The 26,851-nt window shown below is 37.3% G+C and overlaps 1 protein-coding gene across 1 annotated transcript in view; it reads right to left on the bottom strand.

Annotated features, from left to right (window-relative positions):
- NCOA3 (nuclear receptor coactivator 3) overlaps positions 1-26,851 on the bottom strand; it is an 87,210-nt gene that overhangs the window by 44,105 nt on the left and 16,254 nt on the right. Inside the window, exon 2 of the mRNA XM_009282213.1 lies at positions 22,855-22,896. The gene's annotated coding sequence lies outside the window, so the exon portion shown is untranslated. The remainder of the gene's footprint in view (positions 1-22,854; positions 22,897-26,851) is intronic.

The following is a 26,851-nucleotide window of genomic DNA, read 5'->3' as shown; positions in this document are numbered from 1 at the left end:
CCGGGGGGGGTGGGAATGTATTTTAGAGAATGAATGAAGACAAGCGCTTGACCATCAGTGCATTGTGAGAAACTATGCATAGAAAGGATCTGTAAAACTCAAAACTACATCCTTGTTTACATGGGAAGACTTACTAGCATTATTATACCAATAAAACACCGTATCTACATTACACCTACCTCAGAACAAAGTAACTGGACTTAAAACACCCTAATATTAGATAAATTACTTAAAGCAAATGTTCAGCCAGGAATGTACAGCCTCTATAATGACAAAAGTCTAAAAATAGTGGTATAGTAACACTGATACATTTTCCCATGTAGGTAAACACAAACATTTGTACAATTGGTATACAAGTTCCTTAAATAGGGAATGATAACACAGTCTGGGCAACGTATTCAAAAGTTACCTATTCAAAAGTTAACTGCGTGCTAATCACCTCCTTCCTTTTCTAGACCGATTGTAAGTGAATGAACCTGTATCTGTGAAATATTCGAAAGTAGAAAAGCTATCTAAGATTAATCAAGCAACCCATGAGAGAATACACTGTAAATACTGTACCTATACTGCAGTATATTTTTAAGACTTTCACTCGCAATAGTAAAATGAGTTTTGCACACAATCACTGTAGCAACAGTACAGCACAAAAATGCATTTCCATTACAGCACACTAATTTCACCATGCTCCCTACTATAATTTGCTGTTCAATATCAGTGACCAGCACTGATGATAATAAAAATGCTTTTTAAAACAAAGGATTTATATCCTTAATCAATCTTAGCATCTACAGTTTTACATAATGATGCCTACAGCTACTTCACAGGAAAAAGAACAAATAAAACAGCAAAAATTTTACAAGCAGAAATATGGTCCCCTCCAACATATACCTTACCATATATTTAAGCTAGTATAAAATTAAGAAAGCATGCCAAAATCTAACTCAGAAAGAAAGCTTCTCACTTTTAAGACCTTTATGTGCTTGCCCCTCCATCAGTCTCACTTTGGCACTATGTGTGTTACAACTGTGAAATAAAGACTGCAATTCTACACTGGGGCTGGCCAAGAAAGGACAGACAAGCTCCAAGTCACTACAACAAAATATTTTATTTGCTACCTTCCAAACAAACAAAGAAAAACCCCAAAACCCCACAGCATCACCACCACCACCATCACAGTGTGTCATCGCAAAGAGAAATCACATGGGTTTCCAACAAAGTAACCCAAAATATCTCAAGAAAAGTCACGTAAGAGCAGCTTTCCTCAGTAAGGAGGTGCCCATATATACAAAAATATTATTTTTCTTGAGCACATGTACATGGAGGGATGCATGGAAGAAAGAAATTACAAGATAAAAGTGTATAAACATGGTCTGACAAGGGAAAAAGTTAACATTTATAAGGGATCCATTTGCTCATCATACTACCGGTACTCCATAAACAGCAGACAAATTATGAGGGATACTGCTAAAAAGAAAAAAGGATCTTCTGAATTACCTGTAATACACAGATATTCACAAGTAATTAAAAACAATCCTCCTGGCACAACTACACTAACTCTTTATTCCTATTTATAAAAGGATATTTTCTGCTATTCATACAGCTTATTTTGTCTGCAAGACCAAATTTTACTAGACATCAGTTTAGGGTTCTCATGAGTCTAAACAACACATTAAACAAAGTCAGCATTTTTTCTTGTTACATCTTTCGAAATTTTAAAATGTCATAAATCAATGCACTCATTTCTTTAAATGAATGTGCAAACCTTTTAAGGACAGTAGTTAAAATCTATGGATTATTTCAAGACCAACAAGCTCAAGAAAGAGAGATATTTTCTATTGTCATCTTACTTTGACTTGTTTGTTGCCTGTATGACTTTTAATACCTGGTTATGCATTAGTAATATCTTGAAATGATCCGACAACAGTAACTCCACATTTTAAATTCAGCAAATAAATGGGGAGGACTTGAGGGTCGCTACAGTTATTACCACAATTTTGGCTGAGGTCAATCCAAAACAACGCAGAAAATAGAGTGAATCCATTCTGCCTCTTCGGAGCGTTTGAGATCAGCTAATGTTTAAAACCCTGCTGCTTCCAAACTGGAGCAAAGAAATCCCATCTTGAATCTCCAATTTTTAACAAACTGGTCCAGCAAAGTCTGAATTCCAGACTGGCTTCAGACCTTAATTTATCTTTTGACTTTAGCAATTTGAGTATTATTTAAAGAAGAAAGAAAATTATTTCTTAGGTCATCTGAAATGACTTCCATGTAGAAGTGACAAACTAAAAGTATTTGGTATGAATGTTAGTAATGTTAGAAGTATTTAGTAAGAACATTAGCAAGGAGAAAGAAATGTACCTTACACCATTGATCAGCAATTAAAAATGATGATGGTCACAATCATACCCATCCATTTTATCCTTAGGTGTCACGTACAATCATACTCATCCATTTCATCTTTAGGAATCACCTAACAGTTTCGAGATACCTGGCATCAGACTGGTGTGATCTGTTTAGCACTACACTGAGTCACTGAAGTAACAGGAAACTATGAGTCTAAAAATAGACCAGCAAACCATGTAGACTAGCAGAAAATTTGTCAAATATGAAAATAATCATTTCTTCCAGACAATTCTCTCTTTAAGAGGATTATTAAGCAAGAATAATTACACAGTTTTGAACATTTCAAGACAATCATGTAATTCTTTATGTCATTTAAAGCAAGTAGAACAAGTTTTTCATTATTTGGCCAATGCACACAAACTGTTACAAAGATATCAAAATGGCTACCAGAAAATTTGTTCATCACTGAAAAGAAAATGCATCTCTCTCTTCTTTTTTTTTCTTTTTCAAAGAGAAGCTTTAGCACTTTATTCTAATAAGAAACAGCATTTTTACTGTATTTAATGTCATGATTTCTAGAAAATGGATGCTTCTGAAAGACTATCATACATTCAGAACAATCCCACGTACTGAAAGTCTGGTCTGAAGTTCACTAAAACATTTAATAAGGAAAAAGTTTCTCTAAGCTTTAAGCATTACTCTTACTGTTTTACATTATAGTGCCAGTTTACAAAATGTTAATGTTGTGACTAAATTTGATAAACGAAAATCGTTATGGGTTTATAGTCTGGATTCTCATCTTAATGAGAGTTAACATCTTTAGAACAAAATGTTCAAAGCTGCAAGACATATGCTGAACATGTGTATACATGTAAAGCTTTGAAAGCTGCTTAAAAATGTGAGAATGAGTAAAGCTCATGTTACCCTTGATAAATGTCAGCTGTCAGGCATCGCAGCCCAATACACACTATTTTTTCCACAAACTAGAGCCCAGAAAAATGCGATTTTTACTTTACCAGCTGAATATAATGCATTATACATAGCAACATCTACCCAAGGTCAAAAGTTTAGTGTTTTCTAATTTTAACTTCCAAAGCAGGGTATTGTTACACAGACAACATCATCACACTGAAATTAATGGAAGTATTTCCAAAAATCTCTGGTAAAGTTACATATAACACTCTAATATACACATTCTAACAAAATGGACACATTCAACATCAAACCAAGTGAAAAAGAACCTGAAAGAGAAAAAACAGTTGTTCTGATATCCACTACCAATTCTGTATTTTTTACAGTCCAATTTTACTTGAACAACATTTTCTGCTGTAATAAATCACTCATTATAAAATTCTAATTGTATCTTGCACAATTAGCCCAACAAACTGAGCACAGTCTTGGAACACTAGCTGTACAATAAAAGGGTGGGGTAGGGATCAGACTGGCAGAACTCTCCATTAAGAAATGTTACTTTTTAATGTGATATAAACACATCAATCATCCCTATCTACAGTGTAGTCCACTTAAAAGCTGTTCATTCCCCAGCTCCCCCATTTGAAACCACATATAATTTATCATTCTGTGTATATGAAAAGTGATTACTATGCTACCATTATCACACCAAACAGTGAAATGTACTTTAAAAATTTCACTGTGATTACCATGTTAACAAGCAGGTTTCTTCTTCTGCAGCTAAGTCTGAAGCACTATGATAGTCTTTCATGAATTTTACTAAGAGTATTAGTTAGTTTTTCTGAGCAGGTTAAAAGCTCAGTGTGTTGAAAGATCGTGAAATACACGTGTCATATCAATGCCTTTCCCTCTCTGTGTTTAAGTAATAAGTATTTTGATCCATTGAAATTTAATATACTTCTACTGGGATTTTCAGAAGCACTTAGCATTGGTCTAAGTCTGTTTCTGTTAATTCAATGAGAATTCTGGCATCAGCTCCAGTAGAAATACTAAGGCTGAAAGTAATATTTCTTTCAAAATTTTATCTTCAGCGGGGAAAAAAAAAAAAAATCTTTTACCTGATTATTTTATTAACTTCAAATAGAAAGATACAGTAAATCTGTTTTGTCCTATCAGAAGACCTACATTTTATTTAGAACTATTTCCCAAGTTATTTAGAAACATAGGTTTGCACTGTACACAGAGCCAAGAATAAAATAAAACAGATAAAATATCTGTTTGCTCAACAGACACCTTTTAAGAATGATCTGGTACTACCATCTATGTTAAACCTGGTGACTAAATTGGAGCAACTCCTATTTAAAATTATTATTCCAGTCCACTTGATGTTTTCTAAGAATATCAGTAATAACATACAATGTTAACTTTTTTTTTATTTTTAAAAGACACAATTTTTACATACTAACTGTCCACTACTCATAGTTATGTTAAGTAATCTAAATGATCTTTCATCAACCACATTGAACACCAGTGTTGCAAAACCAGAATAGTAACTGCTGAAAGCAGTGGCAACTTAACTGCTACACTTACTACAAAAATCGTGTTATTTGTAGCAATGTAAGCATCAAAATAACATCCTTTGACTGCAAAAGTGATCATAAGCACTAATCAGAGCAAACTATTGAGTTTCAGCAGAGTACAAAAGCTCTTCAGATCTTTCATGTTATAAGAAAGAATATGAAGTATGAAAAAGTCCCCTTGCACATTTAATTTAAAGTATTCATTGCATCTGCTCCGAAACCAACATTGGTGATGTGAAATTAGAGCTGAACAATCAAGGCAGAAAATCTAATGAAAAGGCTGTAACCTAAAGTAAGTTGCCCATTAATACCAGCAAGAAGACGTATAGTTCTGAAGAGTAACATTTGTATGTTCTGTTTCAAAATAAGTATCTAATATTACATACTTCTTAATGCTATAATCCTCATATTGACATTTCAAAATAGGTACCTTCAAAGAGAGAGATTAGTAAATATATCCTGTATTAGTGTGACAGACATATAAAAAAGGAAAGGAGAGGTACTAAGAATGACAAAAACCGTTAAATTAAGGACCACAGTGTACCTACTACTGACCAGGGAAAATATCCTGCAAAATGGAACACAGTTCATTCAAGTTAGTCATAACTGGTTAAGTCTTCAGTTTTAAAGCATTACAGAAGACGTACAATACTTCATTGAGAAATTCTAAAATATTTTCTTAGTCTTTAAATGATATATTTCCTTCTATCCTCACAAATTTTAGGAAGATTGCTGGATGATTTCATTCATTCTAAAGCAAAATCTGTCACATGTAAAACCAAAGTGAAGTTTTGTTTGGATGAGGGGTAAACTTCATCCATCAGTCATGGAAGAGTTAAATGCCACTATCTATGAATGATAACACTGCCTTGGATTACAAAAGAGCCACAAATCCTGCAATTTTGCAGTAAACACCAAACAGTTATTTTTACTGCTTTACACATCTTTCCTAGGTCTAGATGTTCTTTAAAATTCAAGGATCATTGCAGAACTCTGGATGATGAGTGGGGATTTCTTACTATCTTTGGGCAAGTGAAGGGGTTACCACTTACTGCCCTGCCGTTACTGCATGGCCAGCTACTCATTGACAAATTGCTCATTATTAGCCACTAAGATGTCATACATCACAATGAAGCATTTTAAGCAAAATGAAAGTGGTATCTTAAAACATCATTCTGCAAACTACACTGATTCAGGATTGACAAATAACTGACACACAGTACAAGCAGGGCAGAATTTCTTCACTTTCTCATCAGGGATCCTAAGACACTACTAAAAAATTGTTTTAGGTCTGCTAGTTTATAGGACTGAAAAAAATCTTTAAAACACCTTTAAAAAAGGCTGGGTTTTTAATGATTGCACTTCAAAGACACACTGAATTAAGTTTCTTAAAAGCAAAGACTAATTTTGCTTTTACAGCTAAGCGAGTCAATGTTTTCCTAACTTTCTGAGCCAATGAATAATGATTTGCAGCCTTCAAAGTTTCCCAGAAGCTACCCTGAAACTTCATGAAACCGTTAACTGAAGAACACTATGAAGACAGCATGAATAGCATACTATGTAAAACAGTGCCATTAAACAGTATTAATCTTACTCTGACAGACTGTAAAAGCAAGCAAGAAAGAAAATTACAACTTAGAATGCTTTACTTCTAGAAAGATCAGAAATGTCTTCTGCATACCTGAAAGGACATAGTTAACATTTATGTTATATATTCATAAAATAACAAGAAAGCAAAAGAGAAGGGTTATTTCCTTCAAATAAAGATAGCATTTCTGGCATTAATGTGTTCATGATCAACACCTGTTTGCCACAGAAACACAGAATTCACCATGCCATATCATATCAGAGCCTCACCTTATTCAGTACTGAAAAAGGGTGAATCTACCAAAGGGAGGTGTAGCTTCCAGGAATCAGTAGGAAACTAATATATAGCACAGAAGACCCTTATAAATACAAACTCTACTAACTATAAATATTCTCCTGTTAAAAAACACAAAATGCTTTTTAGTATACTAATAACTTGCCTGATATCATGTGCCTGCTAACTGTATAAGTGAATTTTTTTTAACAATTTTAAGTGATTTTGCTTTTCATTTAACAGGATGCCCCTATTGTCCTCCCCAGAAAACACACAAGACTCCAGTCTGTTCTTATGCGTCATGGTCTGTTATTCAGCTTCTGAAAACCTCAAACATTCATTCTCTCTCCAAATGTTCTCTTCTGCCTATTATGGCAAGCTTAAACAAGCTTCATATTGATCTTGATTTTCTTCATTTTCAACTTTAGGGTATTTCAAAATAAGATTCCTCTGACTGAAATCCTCAATTCTAATCCTGTCACAACAACATGCGAGCAATGTTGACACAAGACCCAGAAGGACAACATTATACAGGTGGTAGAGAATCAAGGTGAAAACACAAAAGAAATCTAAAACAAAGAGACAGAACTGCTTTTCCTACTTTAACTGTATTGTGGAGAAAAGAAGGGGCATGACAGCTTTTGAAAAAACAAATCACCTAATGAACATTCTATACAAGAAGCTGGAAAAGAGAAAACCAAGCATAAAGTTATCAATATATTCAATATACACAATTTAAAATTATTAATTCAAAATTACTGAAATTAGTATTATCGGAAATGTCACTATCTACATGGGTATTTTTCTTCTGAACAACAGTCATACATCAATTAAAAAGGATACTGTGACGATCACAGAGCTTGCAATTCCCCTTCCTCCTCCATTTGCATAGCCAGGATAATTTAGTTTCGCCCCCTCAATTTATAATTACATTAAACAGGCATTGAATAAAAAGCAACATTATTTTTCCTACTATAAGACACAAGAAATTCTTCCCTCAATAAAATAAACTTTCTGCAATTGTCCATGTTCAGTACACATGGCCCTTTTTCCTCCCTAGGACAGACAAAGCTTAGCACTTGAAAAAAATTTAGATAGGCGTCACTAATTTTCCTATTCTCTATCACATAACAGCCCTGAGGTTTATTATGAAAGAATGTTTACACTTGTCTGTTCTAGTGCTGGAGACAGGAATACGTTTAAGTAGTAACATCCAAAATGAAAAATACTCATCCTCTATTTTCACAGCATCATTACCAAAAGACTACAATAGCATGTGGAGCCAGCAAGACAAAAGACATCCTTTTTGCTGGCATATAATTTTTGCTCTGAATCTACTGATATTTGTCAAATCCTTGATTTATCAGGACATTTCCTATTTGTACCTTGAGAACTAAAACTGTCTACTGTAAGAATTACAGTATTATTATTATTATTATAAGGATTATTAAATTGTGCTTTTAATTTACTTATCTTGAAGAAAACTAAATTTCTACTACCATCTGATTGGAGAGAGTGAACAATGGGCATGGTGCAGTGATACATCATGAAGAATTTTTGATACCACAAACTGTAAAGTTGATCCCTTTTGTTGTTTTAGCCTTCCAGATCTAGACTTCAGCAGACTACTGTAAGGACGACTACATACCACAAATGAGCGAATATAACAGTTATGGAGCACTTCAGCCAATCTTCCGTTTTCCTTCCTCCATCTGTTCAGGGATGTGGTCTCTCTACTATTTACAAATCATGCACTGCTTTGAGAAATAGCCAGATAGCTTATACTGATTATCATCCTAAAGGACAAGTACTATATGCTCAATAAACATGAGAAGGAAAGTTTAGACATCAGGGCTAATGACAAAATAGGATAGATAAGAAGAGCTTTCCAGAACACACAAAAAAAGGCTGAATGTGAATGGCAGAGAGGATTCTACATTAGCATGTGGAATTTCTCTGAGCAATCCTGTCCTGTCCTACCCCGACCCCAAGACACCCTATGCTGGTTTTGGCTGGGATGGAGTTAATTTTCTTCACAGTAGCTAGTATGGGGCTGTGGTTTGGATTTGTGCTGGAAACAGTGCTGATAACACAGGGATGTTTTAGTCACTGCTGAGCAGTGCTTACACACAGTCAAGGCCTTCTCTGCTCCTCACCCCACCCCACCAGCGAGCAGGCGGGGGGGGGCACAAGAAGCTGGGAGGGGACACAGCCGGGACAGCTGACCCCAACTGACCACAGGGATATTCCACACCAGATGATGTCAAGCTCAGCATATAGAGCTGGGGGAAGAAGGAGGAAGGGGGGGGCGTTTAGAGTGATGGCGTTTGTCTTCCCAAGTCACCGTTACGCATGATGAAGACCTGCTTTCCTGGACATAGCTGAACCCCTGCCTGCCGATGGGAAGGAGTGAATGAATTCCTTGTTTTGCTTTGCTTGTGTGCGCGGCTTTTGCTTTACCTGTTAAACTGTCTTTATCTCAACCCACAAGTTTTCTCACTTTTATTCTTCCAATTCTCTCCCCCATCCCACTGGGGGGCAGTGAGCGAGTGGCTGTGTAGTGCTTAGTTGATGGCTGGGGTTAAACCACGACACCCCCACCCAAACAAACCACCTGAAACCAGTTTTAAACTGTTCTGGAAATAAAGCAGACTCTTCTAAAAAGACTGCAGAGTAAATATCCTGGTCTGCTACTTCAGTATAAGTCAGTAAGGAAAGCTACTATTTACTGTCCCTGGGGCCTGAGAAGACTTCAGCCTACAACAGAAGCTAGGAACAACCTGGCTCTTAAGGCACATCAACCCAGAAACATTTATGAGCGACAGCTGTATAGATAATGCAACCTACAGAGATTATAAATGCATAAAGTCCTTTCAGCTATAGCAGCCAATCCCTGTATTTACCACATTTTTCAAGAAAGTGCGGGAGGTGAAACAGCTCGCAGTAGGAGGTCTGCTTCACTGAGATCACACCACTTTGTTTTATCTGAAAAACACTATGCTTTCTACATACTGTTTTGTATATTAAAAGAAAAAGAAAAGATTTCTTAGACACTGATTCCTGAACTCTAATGCCAGAGGAACAAGACTGTGTGTATGTACGCATATGCTGAAAGGAATCAACATGTCTGCAGCTTAAAATTTTTTGCATCTACTCATCTTGCTACATCCCGATGGCGTGCAAGAGAGCTTACAAAAATTATGATGCTAGCAGAGAAGGTGAGAGAATGAATACATTGATTTTTTTTTTTTTTAACTGTCTTCTAAGAAGTTGCTGCTATAAACCTGCTCCAATGCTAGAGCAGAACTGGACCTGAAAGTTGATTGAAAGTGTTTTGAGGACCTCTAGATCTGATCAATGTATTTCTTAGGAAAGGTAAGTCTCCATATCTAACACATCTCTTCAAAGAGGGATTTACATTCCAGAAACCCAACCCATTATTGTTGCAGAAGACCAGAAGTTCACCCATCAGTGGAGGTCTGCAACAAGGATACAGACAGGACAGCTTTGAGACAAACCTATTGAGGAAGAAGCAGAGAAAAAGCCTCTTATTGCATCCCCTGATGAAATACTTGGACTGCAGATAGTAAGTTTCATCACCAACTGAAATAGAAATAAAAGCAGAGAAGACAGAGATACAACGGTAATGTTTTAAAAGCAAACAAAAATCTAAGTTCCAACTACTACAGGTCTACTCTTTTTCAGCATCATTTGTGCCAGCATGACAGTTAGGAGCTGATTTAGAGGGAAGTGGCAAGCTTTAATACCAGATGCCAGAGTCCAGCTCACCATACAACTCTGATCAAAGCCAGGAGACTGAGGGAAAATAAGCCAGCAGAAATTTGAAGCACACAATATAAGTACTGATGAGTTTTGGAATATAAAATAATTTTCCAAATTGAGAGGTTATGCTCTAGAATTTCCTCTAAATCATCTTTCCATCCTTCAGTAAAACATGACAATAGGAACTGCTTACTCTAGATAACAGAAAGAATAGATGAAAACACCTTGGCATGAACTTCTTAAATTTCTCATTCACAGTTTGGAAATCTTGGTGGGGGGAGAAAATTCTAAAAGGGCAGCTCCAAAGCAGCAGATTGCAATTCCCCCCTGAGGAAACTGGGGAGATGTAACCAACCTCAAAATCTACTCTGAATAAACACACAGAATAAAACAGTAAAAAAGTCCATAGTTTATTTTCAGTTTGTGACTGCTCATTTAGTGCTTTTTGGTTACAAAATGCATTGACAGTATCCCCGATAGCCCTCTTTCTGGCCATTTTCATTAGTAAAGGTTACACTAGTGATTTTCTCATGATCAGCAGTTAGCTCTCAATAATAGTCTTCAATAACACTCCCTCCAAAGTAGGGTACTTTGAAGTTACAGGATTTACAAATCTGTTGAAGCCTGTGTTTCTTTAGCTTGAGAGTCAGTGTTCATTTTTTCCCAGTTTCCCACTCTACTGCTGGTATATACAGTAGTATTTTTAGAGATCACTGATTTCTAACGCTAAAAGCATGTGCACCCAACGTTACCACAATGCAATCATACAACTGTTCAAGAGAAGCCTTTCAGATAGAAACATTTAAATGACACTTCAAAAATAGAGTTCACAAGTGATTCTTAGTTCCTAGCAGTTGTTACTCACTCTTCTTTCCTTTAGAAGAGCATTATTCCATTTCACTGTGATAGGCAATATGATTTGCAGCTTCAGCGCAGCTCCACTGTGAAGGCAGACGAACTGCCATGAAACGGACAATGAGAAGCAGACGGGATGCACACAGGCACAGGGAGGACAGAACAAAGAATCACAGGGAGTGGGGAAAAATAAACTATATAATAGCTGCTGCTTGGGAACACTAGCTGGAACAAACAGGGAGGCCACCAACTATCATTACAAGCGCATGTTTCTTTTGCGGCTCCAAGAAGAACTGCACACAAGAGGGGGCAGGGGATCTGCTATTAATCATATTATATTCACTGTTCCCTTGATGCTGCTGGCAATGCTTCAGGAGACTCCCTCAATTCCCAGATAGAACTGCAGTGAGAACAGCAGCGCTCCGAAAACAGCCCACACCAAACCTTCACAATCTTGTCCTGCTATGCTAACACTGCCGTAAACTAAACACTTCTTAACCACTGCACTGCTTATTGAACTGAATTTTTAAAAAATCCAAGTCACAGCAGTTGAGGGTTCCTCCCCACGCTAATCTCTCATTAGGAAAATGAACAAGCTGTATAAATCTGATGCAACTATTTGCAAGAACAAGCCACTAGAGAAGTGAAAACATCAGCCTGAAGTAGTCCGGAATCAAGTTTCTTTGCTGAGGAAGAGTTTTGAATGTTATCTCTAAGTCAGGTGCTGAGTGACTCCTTGATTAAGTGGCACTTAACATTCAGTAAGTTTAATGTTCCAGCAAGAACAGCAGGCCGATACCTGTGCCTGGGAGCGGGGGAGGGAGAAAATGGCAGCTGATGCAGTAAAGTAACCAAGTCAGCTATTCTTTTGTCGGTGAAAAGACAGACATGTTTAAGGGGAAAGAAACGTGGATTAACTAAATCTCGTATTCATACTTCATTGAAAACGTAATGCTGCTTTAATTTGCCTGGTTTGGCAAAGCTACAGAGGGAAGGTGAACTTTCTCTACCACAGACATTTTGATTTTTTTGTGACAAACTCTGCATAGTTTGAAAGTGACACTCTAATTAGGTCCAGAATTTGTTAGTTGCCCTACCTAAATAAAAATTCGTAACACTAGCTACCATGGGCTTCTGACGCTTTGCAAGTTGGCAATGAAGTTCAGCTGGCACTACTTGTCTCCCAGACTGAACACGTACGTTCTTCCGTTTAAGGAAGATGCAGAAGAATAGAAAAAGTTACGGTTAGGTAAATATGTATTGAACACACCAACTTACAAACTAAGAAGTAATAATGAGACATTTCTACCTCGGATTTCAGTACAGAGAAACCACTTCAATCTTTAAAAAAAACCAGCACGTTTATTAATCAGCAGAGCTCACTGCAGCCAGCGCGCCTGATGACTCAACCTCCCTTCCCCACTTTCTAATTAGCCGCGATAGTCACCATCAAGTTGGTGGGTGGTTGTTGTTTTTAACCACCCAAAAGCCATCTAGGATAGTTGAAAAATGGACGCCTACTTGTTTACTGATCAGAGTTTTAGAAGATAGCTGGCACTAGCAGTTAAGACATATTCCAGCTTTACCGTTAGCTGCACACGCAAACGACTTGTGCTTGTCCCCCCCCTCCCCTGGAGAGGCTGCATGCGGCACGGCACGATCACAGAGAATAAATACAGGAAAAGGGGGGAAAAAAGCCCTCTGCTCTTGGCAAGGGGAAGGCGTTCCACAAGAACTGCTACAGGGTCAAAAGTTTACCGTGGTTTCAATTTCACCTCTTCGCAACCAATGAGAGCGCGGCGGCTCCAGACAGAACCGCGGGCGGCAGGGAACCGCGGGCGGCAAGGCTGCCCTTAACTCCTTGCGGCCCGGCCGGCCCCGCTCGCCCCGCTGCCCACCGGAGGGAGCGGGCTGAGGCTGAGGTAGAGTCAGAGGACGGTCCTCTCCTCTCCTCCCCTTCGAGCAACGTACGGAGCGGAGCGCCCAGCCGCCTCCTGCAAGTTAAGCGTTTTAGCATGGAAATGAAAAGGAACAGGAGCTGTGCAGAAGCAGCACGCCAGTGAGTCAGAAGTTAAGAGCTGCAGAAGTGGATCCCCTTACCCCCATTTTAGCTGAAGACCGGGTCAGTAATCTAATGGGCAGGACTGATACTAGGCAGTATCAAAGCAGCACTGAACTACGGAGCTGTACGCGACAGCAGCGAGATTGTGCTGGCAAACAGGAAAGACTGACCTTGCGAAAGGGGAGGGAGGGAGAAAACCAGCACAGAATTGTCGGAAAGGATTTGGAATGCGCAGTTCCAGAGCTGCAATGATTTACTTTGCTTCTTGTCAAACAAGGAATGGGCATTGCCCTGGCGTAAGGCTGGGCAGCCCAAAGAGTACTACTGCACACTGTCCAGTCCCTACAGTACCATTAGTAATACTCTGCTTCAAGATGTTGACTTCAAAACAAGTCATCCCCCATCTACTCCAAGAAGGATGGACATTGAAGTTGTGGCTCTTAGGTACAAAAATCATCAGCTGTTCACAGTCTTGCATGGGAAAACATGTAATACCTAGCCACAGAAGTAGAAAATGGTCTGGACACAAGACATTTGTAATAGATTGTCTTGCTTTGGCACGGAAAAAGACAAGATGCATCTTAGAGTGAGTGGAGACTAAGATTACAGAACTAGAGGAAGAACATAGAACAGGCTTCTTGTTCCACTGTATGCCTCTGTTCTGTATCAGCAGTTCCAGGTGCTGTCATCTCCTAATCAGTAGTTCTAGTTTAAAATTTGAATGGAGAGATTTACAACACAAGCTTTCTAGAGTCAAAATATCATCACTAGCACTGTAGTTTCATCTCAGGGACTACTGGTTGAGTGAATCAGTACGTGGTGGGGTATCCCAAAAATCTGTCCTGGGACCAGTTTTATTAGCTGGGAGACTGATGAAAAAGCTGATGACAGCAAATACTAAATGACGTAATCTATGATTGTGTTTCAGCATCCACTTGATTTTGGAAAGTCAGTGTCAACTACCACTTAAGCATGGAGAGCAACAGATTTATCACCTCTTCGTTGGCCTTGCAGACTACAAGGAAAGAGGACTAAAGCACTCTAAGTGAAGATGTGGATGAAGAGTTCTCAGTTTGGTGCAATAACAGACAATATAATATGAGGCAGCATGAAGAGAATTTATATATAATGTATAAAGCACGTAGTTAAGGCAAATTCAGTAGCAAAGTAACCTAAGAGTATGTTCATCACAGCAGAAAGAGGTAGGGTTACACAGAGATCTTGAAGTGAATGATTAGCAACTCTGACTTGGTATTGAGTAGAATGGCAAGTCATTGCATACACTTGCAAGGTAAACAACATGGAATTAACCATTCCAAAACAGGCAGCAGTCAAGTCAGGAAACACTTGAGAACATGTATGTTAGCATACTTGGATCTCCAACACGCTGCAGAAAGAATAAGAATCTGAATATAATTGTGAAGAGGTAAAATGAGTAATATGCTATCGACATGCAGAAGAGGTTTATGCTGAAGATGCCAGGTAAAGTAGAACTCAGTTTTCCAAACTCTGAAACCATCCAGATGGTAAATTGTTCAAGATAACACACATGACAACCTAAGGGAAAAAAACATTAGTCAGGTGGCAGCTATTACTAATTCTCCAGAAAGATGCAGTTTGAAAACTGGTAAATTATCCTACCCCAGAACCTTAAAGGCTTTCACAGCACTTTGTAATGATGAAGGATATTCTGGTCTCAGCCCTCTGTGAAGGTCCCAAGGAAGGATAGAGACAGGTACTCTTACAAACAGCTATGCCAGCTGAAAATACTGCCAACAATCTTCTTTTTGTAACTCAAGTCACAAAATAGTTTCAGGCAAGAAGATAATAATGCAAAATTCTCAAAACCTGCTTCAGGAATAGTCAACCACTCCATTTAAGAGCAGCCAATGAAAAACAATTTCCAGCTGGTGGGCAAGGTCAAACAGTGATTTCTTGAACAGGCACAGGTAGATTCCTTTCTCTATCTATGCAAATAGGCAGCAGCTCAATACAGCTACTATGAGGTTAAGTTTAATGCCTTGAGAGCTGCTAACAAAAGATGCAGTAAGTGATTAAAATACATCAAGTCAGAAAGTTAAAGACATCATGAGAATCTTAGCTGATTGACATCATGCCCTACTAACCAAGCTTTTCTTTTTCAAAAATGGTAAGACACCAATGAAAATGCTATCAAATAACGCTGTATTTTCATAGTTTAGCTAGGCTAAAATACAGTTTTGCCAATGGTAATCTAAGACTTAATGACATATATAAAAAGCTATTTTCCTCTCAGTAAAATGAGCAGTTTGTTTTTGTTGTTTTACCTTCCCTAAATACCATCTCATTTTAGCGAAATTCTTTTAAATTGAGATACCATAAATAAATTCCCTTTTTATAAGATGGCCTCATTTTAAAAGAAAATGGATGCTATAAAATTTTACATCAAGTCAGCATGTTACCAAGAAGCTTTTCTGTGTGTTCTGAATTTGATTAATACAAGCCAAGGTCACTTCCCGAAAGATGCCTACCACTGCAGCTGCAAGCAAACTAGACTCCTCTGAGCTCAAAAGCTGGGGGATGGGAAGACAACACTAGCAATTTCTAGCACTGTCTCCAAAAATACACTAATTACAAAACTGGAGTAGTATTTAAAAGTGTTTACTAGATCACCACATAAGTAACCTATTAACTAAAGTCTGAGTGTATAATCATGTTTTCAGGCAAAAAAGATTCACAATGATGCACCAGCATGTCTGCAAAAAATCAGTAATTCTGAGGACCCTTTACTAAACTTTATGCAATTCCCTTGAAAATGTTTTTGTTTTTTTGTTTTTTTTTTTTTTTTTTTTTTACTATGTATGTTTTATTATGCAGCTCATGAAGCTAATGAGAGACTGCCCTTGAATTAACAGCATGTCTCAGTCCTACTGAGGCTGTGAGGCTCCACCCAACCTACACTGTGTCTTATTCTGAAGCCATTTAGGAAAAACATATTTCAGGAAAGCATGTAAGCTCTTTCCAGAAGGCTACAGCATGCATTTTTCCAGTTTCTGAAGACTATACCTATTGTTTACAAAACCAATTAGTAACTAGCTGTGTTCACCTGTAATTTTAAAGATATTTTAAAAGTTATTTTAAAAACATGCCACATTTGCATTACGCATGAGGTCAAACAGATGCAGTTTCTTCCATTCCCAGACACAGTTAAAGCTTACAGATCATGAAAATAAGACTCATACCGAACAAGAGAGGTTTTTTGTTTTTTTTTTTATTACAAAATTCGGGGAAAAAAAGGGGGGGGGGGGGGAGGAACAGATTGCTGAAAAACATTTAAAACCACACACCAACAGACATTTCCACATGGGCATCTGTTAGTTTAGGAAAGGGGCCCCAGCGACTTTATTTATGAACACACACACACACACACACACACACACACACACACACATCTTTAAAACAGCCTCGATACACCCAACACCGCAACTAAAGTTTCACACTAGGCTAAAATTAGGAGGATCTACTGAATGAAAGTTAATTTTGACAAACTGATGCACTAAAAAGAAAAGAACATTGCTGGTTTTGGGTGGGCATCTTTGCCTGAAATAGAAAGATACACTAAAGCATATCATTACCTATGCAGGCAGAGCTACATCTGTGGTTAAGGATGCCTAACATTTTCCATCACAGAAGTCTGTTCTAATTCTTTAATGACCGTCTCTCACACACCCCTCAGAAGTAGTTTTTGTGGAAGACTTGCATAAAATTGGTGCAGACATTTAAAAACAGAGTGGAGAATTCGGTTGAACAAAATATAACCTTTTCCTCAGTCCTAGAAGTTAAAGCTTTAGAAGAGAAACTGATCAAATGTCTGAACAAGCTAAACTTCATCTTGCTGCTCCAAAGAAGGTATGTGTACAGACTGTAAGTGCCTTTAAAGTCTTTGAGCCTGCTCAGTTTTGTTTTAAACCACTTGCCAAGACCCTCAAAGTATTTTATCTAACCAAGTAAGCTTTGTCGCTGCACAGCTCCTCCATGCTGACAGGATAGAACATGCTTTATCACCGTATTATAAAGACCAAGAGCAACTTCTCTATAAACCTGCCAGCTATGAAGCAGTTAAAGTGCCTAGCAGCACAGTAGCTAGTGAACAGGGACATTTTTCTAGGTTATACTGCCCCACCCATACACAGCATCCACAAAACATGAGGCAGCACTAGGATCAAGGGCTTAGCAAAGACCTTTCCCTCCCCCCCAATTCAAGATCCCAGTTGAAACCGCAGATGGGGGTCTTGTCCGGTAGTGCTAAAAGACTATGCTCCTGCCCCTCTAGTGGCTAGCCCATCCACATAGAAAGCACGCTCAGTCCAGTGACCAAAGTGGTGTTATCTGCTCTGTGGGATTCCAGATGAGAACCTTGCTGGCAAACAGAACAGAAATTTCCTTATGGTGAATTATACTATTTTTTCCATATGCTTTTTAAAGGCATGCAAAAAGTTACACTGAGTAACGTCATTCAAAAAAAACTTAAAATAGGATTGTCAACTCCAACACTCAACACTTCTTCCTTTAACCCTTGTTGCGCATACTTAATTAAGCCCACTGCTCTCTAACTGCTTATTAGGCTCTATGTGGGACTGGCACCCATCAGTTCACAGAAAGACTACTATAGTCTTACTTATGTCTGTTGTATCATCTCTAAAGTGCATTACTATTTCAGCAACCATGTTTGCTTTACTATACAGTGATAGATAATGGTCTCATAAACAGAGAATTGAAGGACCTGTATCCTAACTTGGCCTTTGCCCAACATGGGTACATAGGGAGTTTCAGTGACATTCAAATTAGGACATGTTTTTTTCTTATGAAGAGTAAACAACACTGATATACTGTCTTGATGATGACAGATCACAACTTCCAATTAAGAATATTCATTTAGAGCAGACTTTAAGCTGGCATTTAAATCACTGATTTAACTGTTGGAAATATTTACACCCATCAATGAGGAGTGGCACATGAGTGGGAAAGAAATATAGTCCATAAATCACATTGACTTGCCTTAGGCACATTTTACTAGTCAGCAGATGCAGTACTTAGGGACATTTATTTATGTGTTTGCACAAGAACTAAGCTATAGAATTAATGTCAGGAAATATATTATTTTACACTGTAAACCAACTAATTTTAATCAAAGCTCTGGATACGTTACCATTTTAAAAATGTAGATTCATATTCTGAAAAAGTGTTTGAGTGCTATGGGGAGAGGGCAGGGCAGAAGGCAGCTATCCATTAGGGGTTTCCATATTACATACGCACAGACTCACACAAACTGGCTTCAATGGGAGTTAAATGCCTGGTGTGTTAGACTGCTTTTGAGAATTCTACTTGGCATCTCTTTTCAGCAGGCTACTAAAATAGATATATTTTTTTTTAATTTATTGAAAAACACACATCCCCTTTGCTTTTAAAATTAATCTTGTTATCCTCTGATCTAATAATAATAAAAAGCCTGTTAATGAAGTTTCCTGAGTTTTTGGCATACCTAGACTCTCAAATTTGAGGGTAGAAGATCAGAGACTAACAACAAAGGAAGTTACTGAAGAAAGGAAATCAAAATAGTTTAGGTTTTCCAGGCATAGTATCAGTGCTTACATATACTTTACTTCATTGTAAGGAATAAGTACAGCTACTTAATACAAAGGTGACATTTCTAAAACACAATTTAACCTTGAAATATGGAAATGTTCCTAGCTCAGTGCTGTAATTAAAATCTGATCAACTTTGAGTGTACACAGGTACACTTAGTATGGCTGCAAGAAGTGTTCATGTAGTTCATAACAATTGCTTACCATTCAAAATTTGAAGCCACAGTTGTCTATCTCTAGTATACCAATAAATCTGAGCATTTCATGAGTTAAAAATCCTCTTTCCTCTTTTTTTCCATATACCTTAGCTATGTTTCATATTCATAATGACCAGAGCTTAGCAGAGTACCTTCAGCTAAACTGCAAAATAAAGGCAGAATAGAATCACTCCCAAATTAGGTTAATTTGTCTCTCCACAGTACAGTCGGGTTATCTTGTTATATTTCAAATGTTGCCTGTCCACTGTGTACCAATGGTTATAACAGAGCTTCTGCTAAAATTTACTGCACAGAACTGAAAGCTGTAACGTTATTTTGCTCATCACTAGTAGACTCAAATCTTAGATTTCAGGGGTCAATTATTTAAAAATTAAGCAAAAATGGAGGAGAAAAAACCCCAAAGGTTGGTGTCTTTGTTCAATTCTGTACAAAACAGAAAAATAGCAGCTAGAGAGGTATTATAGACTGGAGAGTCACAGAATCTCCTCCAAGGCCTACAACAAAAGGGCAAGAGGCAAGCTTTACTACCTGCAACACGTTAAATTTCAGTTTTCAAACAGTGGTTGAACACAGGAACCAGTTCCAGACAGCCTATGGAATCTCTATCCTAAGAAACCGTCAAAACGTGACTGAACAAAACCAGCTCTAACTTTGTTCGCAGTGTTTGGACTGATGCTAGCATCATTTCTCTATGATTTTCAGTAAGACATTGACATCAGAGTATTATGTACTGCAGCCCAATGATAAACTTGGTACCATTATAACAATGGACTACTAAGACAAGAGACTACTTTACAATTGATCCTACTTTGTCTTAATTTTAAGATGTATTACCACATTCTTTTTGGTACTGATTTAAGCAGGTATGTTTTATTATTCTTCCTTACTAGGAAGAAAATTAACTCTATCCCAGCCAAAACCAGGACAGTCATGTACTCTTTACATTTTGCATACATCCATTAATACTCCCATCTTTACTGGACACAAAGTATGTATTCCTGACCACAACATTAATTCTTACCATCAAGGATTTTTTTTCCCCCATTTATGAGAAAAAGCAGCATGCTTTTGAATGAGGCTCTCAATGCCCTCTGGATTTTTTTTTGTCCAAACTTTTATATTCTTTAAAAAGAATTTCCATTGCACAAAAACCTTATGCTTCTAGTTTTTCTAATGTTCTATTAAAGAAGCAATACCTTCACCTTCATTAAAAAGACATTTTTCAACAAATCTTACAATAAGCTCCCTAAGATTCCTGCAGCAGACAGAAAATCAGTTTTGCTCATGAAAGTTTTTATACAAATGGCACTTCTCAAACACTGATGTTTATCTGCAGAACTCTCCGAAGTGACACTACCATCATTAGCATAGAAATTCCAAGTAATTTTAGGAAGATTTGCAGCCATTCTGGAAGTTAGCACAAGAGGTCAGTGACTGCCAAAAACAGAAGAAGGGATCATATCCTTCCCTTTCAAGTGCCAAAAAACATTTATAATGTTTTGTTTCAGATCCTGTTGCTTCCTTGTTTGTAGATAAATGGCTAAGTAGTTGTGTAGTTTCACAACATTAGGAAGAAATTTTTATATAGTACACTGGAGCAAAGCCAGGATAGAGCTGTTGAATTTTTTTTTTATTATTACTTTTTCTTACATGCATTGTATCTTTAGTTCCCATACAAGTAGACCAACTGAGTTGTATCTTACATTCAATAAAACCCTGAGCTGGGGAACCATTGTTTGAGCATTTGTCTGCCAATGAGACATCCAAGATGCATCCACCATGATTTAAACAACTCATGTTCTCTTTTACCAGACTTCCAGGTCATTCTGCGGTTTAATTCAAAGTTTAACTTGACACTAAGCTTTAAAGTTAGTATTCAGGCACACCCCTGCACTGGAAGGTTTTTATATTAGCATCGGGTAAGCATATCAAACATGGTAACTAAGTGATTAGCACCAGTCATGCATTTATGTCGTACAACTGGAGTATATCAGCTATCCAGCGTAGTTGATTCAATGTGGAGTTGATTCTTGTCAGTAAATGCCACACTGCATTTGTCCAGTGAAGTGACCTTCTGTTACAGTACATCACACTTACATGGAACTCTTAAAAGAAAGGGAGGTTATGTTTAGGTACACCACAGTCAGAAGCTTATATTCTTGGGCCCTGTCAAAATTATTAGGAGAAAAGTTACTAATATTGTTTCTAGGCATGGCATAGCTTTAATATTTTCTTTTTAAAGCCTGGTAAGCATTTTTAGTGTACCTAACAGTCCATTAAAAGTTCAGAAAGCTACAAAACCTTACCTACACTTGAGCTTTCACCAATAGGAAGCTTACTTTGTTAGATTCTCATACAGATGAAGCCTATAAATGACAGTGTACATACAATAACAGGATAAACACAGCATACCATGGAGGGAACACAAGAAAAGAGCATACAAAACTTAAGTCTGATGTCATTAATTCTGTCTTACAGAATAAAAGTGCTGTGATTTAGGTTTTTTTCATCAAAAGTAGATTTATGACAGACAATATGCTTAGACAAGTGTCTCCGTCCAGTCAAGAGCAAAATATTTATTCCACAAGTAGATTTATGACAGACAATATGCTTAGACAAGTGTCTCCGTCCAGTCAAGAGCAAAAGTTATTTATTCCTTCTCTCCACCACATATTATTTACCTCAGTGTGTCATCTGTCTTCAAATCATTGCTTAGGAACTCTAACATTTTAATGAGCACAGCTATCTGAAACAAAACACAACCTTTTCTGTGCTTTGAAGAGATCATTCTCCAAAGGTTTTCCTTCCACTGTCTCCTTTCGTTTTCTTCATTTTGCTTTTACCTTACCTTATTCTAACCAAGCCAGGGTTGGTTTTTATTGAATTTTATTTCAGGGCACGTGCTAAGCTGCAGAGCAAAGAGGTTGATCTTATCACAAGAGATTATACTGAAGGAGGTGCTTCCTTTCTTGAGGCCAAAATCCCACTGAAAGGAATGTCCAGCCAAGTTACCACTTTCACTACTCTCCAGCAACAGGCATAGAGCTTGACACATTAATCTATTTGAGTACTGAAGGCTAAACTGATTACCCCAGAAGTTATGACAAAAACCCAAACAAAACCAAAAACCACCAGTGATTAGCATCTTATCCACTCTGGGCCCAGAACAGCTTTAGCATTGTTTCAAAAGAACTGTTCTGAGCAAAGTATTCACACCATCAGTTACTTCAGAAAGAAGAAAACTCTAGTATCAGTGATAGAGAATTAGAAACTAAAGGCAAACATATACACAGAAGGATGCTACCACTCCATCCCACAACTTTTAAGAGCAACATCCTTTAATGGCCCAAGTATCCCGCAAAAGCCTATTAGCATTAGAAACTATCATACATACCGAGGCCAGGTCATACCATGCATCTCAACCTCCCTTAAACTTGAGGAAGGGAGCAAATTGTATACAATACTAATATAGAACATACGAAAAAACCTTTATTTTTCTAAGGGAATGGAAATTATTTTCTCCCTTTTCCTAACCCCCTAAATATCGGTGTTTTCTCTGGATCAATTCTCATAAATAAAAGTAGTCCTGGACAATTAAGTCAAACAGAAGACTTACCTAGCACAGTGTTCTCTCTCCAACAGAAGCCAGTAGGAATGCCTAGAAAGAAAAAGGTAAGCATATGAATGTGTTTCAGCATACTTGCAAACTTCACAATCTACAGCTCAGGAATTTCCTGGTTCAAAAGGACTGAGTTTCCCAGCAGCTGGATTTCTCTTCTATATAAGCTTCTTTTTGAAAATTAATACAGCTAAAATATTCTGTGGCAGCCAGTTCTGTAGTTAAGCTCTACACTATGCGAAAGTATCAGGTTTTTATTTTTAACTCTGCCATCTGATAACGAGGAGGAGAAGGAAGAGAATAAATGAAATGACTGAAGAGGAAAACACTTTCTTCCTGTTGATTTTCCATGACACTTGTGGAACGGGAGGGGGGGGGGGGGGAACCGCCCCCCCAAACAAAAAAAAAAAAAAAAAAAAAGATGGCAGAGAAGTGCTGGCAAATTATGTTTCTCAAAAAAATTTTAGCTTTGACCTCTAAGAAAAAAAAAAACAGAGAAAGATGAAGTCCACTATACTCTTTTTGATATGGCATAGACCAGAATTACTTATATTCAAGAGGAAGGCATAACATGACTGTATAATGATACGGTATTTTCAATTTTGTATTCTTTTTCTTCACTGACAACTCACAACACAACTTTTTCAGCACTACTTAGCACTGGTCTGTCATTTTGACAGAGTATCAATTCAGGTTTTTTTTTTTTTTTTTTTTACCGAGTGGAAGAAAATTGGGCAAAAGTCTATTGATTATAGCAGGCCTGTTTCTCCCTTAAGTACATCACTAAGTATAAAGATAAAAGCATCACTCGGAATAAGGACAAGTCTCCTAAATCAAGTGCTAGGGATACATACAGCCACTCACCCAGAAGAGAAAGTTCCCTTAAACCACCATGGCTTCTTCTTCAATGACCACCCTGACAGTGACTGTAGTTATTACCTGTAGTTATCAAGTCTACATTCTTAGAGGACAAGAATAAAAGATCAGAGGTAAGCAAACCACTATTAGGACCTACTCCCAGAACAAGAAGTATTAGAGAGAGATGTTTTCTTTAAGAGTTTACCAAATCTTCATGCAATAAGCTTTGCAGAATTGTTTTAGTCAAGATCAGTCTTATGTCTATAAAATAATTAGTAAACTTATCAGTTAAGTCAATAAATGAATTTACAATAAGCAGAATAAAGATCTATGTAAAACCAAGCCCAAAGAACACTGGAAACTTCTGAAAGGCTGTAGTAACAAACTCCATATAGTGAAATATCTGATCTGCCACACTGGCTTTATCCAAAGCCCAAGTAAACAAAACAAGTTTGTTTTAGGCTTTGACAATAAACACATTTCAGTTGTCTTAGGTCTTCAGCAATATATTTTGCCTTTAGGAAAAAAAAAAAAGTCTTAGTAAGACTTAGAAATCCCATCTCCAAGCTTGAACTTCGCATCAAATTTGTAAAGTAACATTTAGATAAGATATCCAAAATATAAACAAAGCAATGACAGCAGCTTTATTTCACAATACAGTTTATTTCAATACTTTTAATTAGCAAGAAACCAACTAAACAATACACAATTCACAATACAATCCTTATAAAAGCTGGAAAAGATATTAAGGTTCATGTCAAGTTCAGCGTGCTCTATTTTTAACTTTAGTCAAGTCCCTTCTCATTAGCAGCAACTTAATATTTGAGAAAGGATTAGGAGCAGCTAGGAAGTTAGTTTGATATAGAAGTCTATTTATGTATTTAAAAAATAAATATTTAGTCCAACAAATAATTCAGTTGAAGTTACTTAGACCTAGCCAACTAATGTAATCTCCCACTGTCACAGTATACCAAATCAAGGCTTACAGATTGCTTTAGAAAGTAGTAATTAATTGCTTGCTATTATTTTTTCATAATCATTGTGTGCTTCATAAGCATAAGTTTCATTACAAAATTCAAGAAACCAAATTCTGGACTCTCCCTTTGCTCTAGCTCACAGAAAAATGCAGTCTTCACATCCATATAGTTTGACACCAATGGAACAATTCCTTTAGCATACCTTTTTAATAGTGAAATACAGGACACTGCTCTAAGACCTGCTGAAGATACTTTTTAAAGCATTTCACAAGATCAAACCAACCCCGACAATCTCATGATTGACTTATTGGAAAAAGCAGAGTTTACATAATAGCGAACTGAAAGAAAGACCAACGCCTTTGAAAACAAGCCCAATACTTCTGTGTTTCAAGGATGCTAACAAATAGGGAAGAGGCATGAGCATCTGCTTGTCTTTAAGAGAGAACAAACTGGTTTTGAGCACTCCTGTGTGTGTGACCCATATCACGTGATAGATAGCCTTGTTTGGAGGCCAGAACTCTTTCAAGAAGTCTAGGGCATACCTGTTTTTCCTAGAGATAGTGTTAGCACTAGCAGAGACCACGACACATTTATATGCATATGGCAAATATTGAAATCTTTCAGATGACTGCTAGCAGAACAGTGAATTAGTGGCCATCTCCATGTTGTTTCACTGCACGTAAGCTATAACTTACTTTCTCTGAGAGGATTAAACTAACTTCTGCCAATTCTGACATCAGTAACTTCTGCTCTGTTGTGGTAAATTTAACTAATACGGAACTTAACATTTCCAAGATGACAGTAATATCTTTGTAGCTAGAGCAATACAAAAGTGTTGTAGTAAACTTTTACCTGGAGACAGTTTAGTCACATCTGGATATATGGCAGCAAAACCAAGATAAACAAATTATCCCAAATGGAAAACAACCAAAACATCTTAATTCTAGAAGCTGTATTTTCTGCTTATCTAAAATTATTAAATCACTTAAGTATTCTTTGTTTTATCTGACTCTTGATCTGTGCTTTGTCCTTCAGTTTCTCTAGCTTTTTGACAGAGATACAATCTAGGACTGCAAGCATTGAGTGCATGGAGTGAAGCTGATTCAAGATAATGCCACATTCTAGCAGACTTTGTCAAGAAATTCTTCTTGCACTTAGAATGAAGAAAGAGCTGCTAAGATAGCTGCCAATGAAGAAATTTAAGTGGATTAGAAATGCGGGTAAAGAGCTTTACCCCTTAGACTTGTTCCAGACTTGCTTCAAAAAGTGCCAGCGGTACAATTTTTCTGGAAAACTAGCTATTTTGGCTGAGTCTACTTGGTGTATCCTCTCATAAGAGTTAATAAAGTTTGAATATTAAAGCTGCTTCATCTGTCCTCAAAACATGTTTACAATATTGTTTTATGTAACAAATCTTAATGCAAATTCCTCCAGCCATGAAATACCAGCTATAAACTAACTGATGGTGGCCGATCTTGTATTAGGAACTTAAGCAATTGCTTAATTGTGCTCCTTGCCCCCTCAGATTCTTGAGAGTAATACTGAAATGCATGAGGACTTCCTATGCAAGTATACAGAGAAAAGTCAGAGCAGTTTCTAAAATCCCTGGTTCAGAGGTGGGGCCTTTAATTTAGCAATATACTAGGCAAGTTAGAACAAGCCACTTTTCAGCTGTATTCTTCTGTGGTGTTTTGTGGGTGGGGTTTTGTTTTTGTTTTAGACTAACCAATAGCCCTAGCTGTATCCTTGTTTCAACTGATGTAGCTGAAGTCTCTCCAGGGCTGTTACTTATTTTTTTCCACTGTTGATGCTATGGAGCCAGTGTAACTCTAGAAGAGAAACATTCCATTTCATGCACAGGTTTTTCTGTTGGCAGGGTGGTTTTTTTTTTTTGTTGTTTTTAACAATAACAGTATATTAAAATCTTTTCTAAATGAATCAATCTGTGGTGAAGTGCGTCGCTAACTTTATTTGGGGAGGAAGAAAAGCCTGGAAGATTTGCAAGTTTATTATTCCAGAAAAAACAAGTCTAGACTGGATTGGAATTACTAAATAGCAAGGCTCTGTAATAGAAGAAACTTTCTGGGGAGTGAGTATGACTATAGGAAAGCATCCAATCTTTTGTTCAAAATATTACATTAGAAAGTTGAAACAGCCTT

The sequence above is a fragment of the Aptenodytes forsteri genome, unplaced genomic scaffold (assembly GCF_000699145.1).
Source record: "Aptenodytes forsteri isolate BGI_AS27 unplaced genomic scaffold, ASM69914v1 Scaffold149, whole genome shotgun sequence".
Classification (NCBI taxonomy): domain Eukaryota; kingdom Metazoa; phylum Chordata; class Aves; order Sphenisciformes; family Spheniscidae; genus Aptenodytes; species Aptenodytes forsteri.
This window is presented reverse-complemented; position numbering and strand designations above follow the sequence as displayed.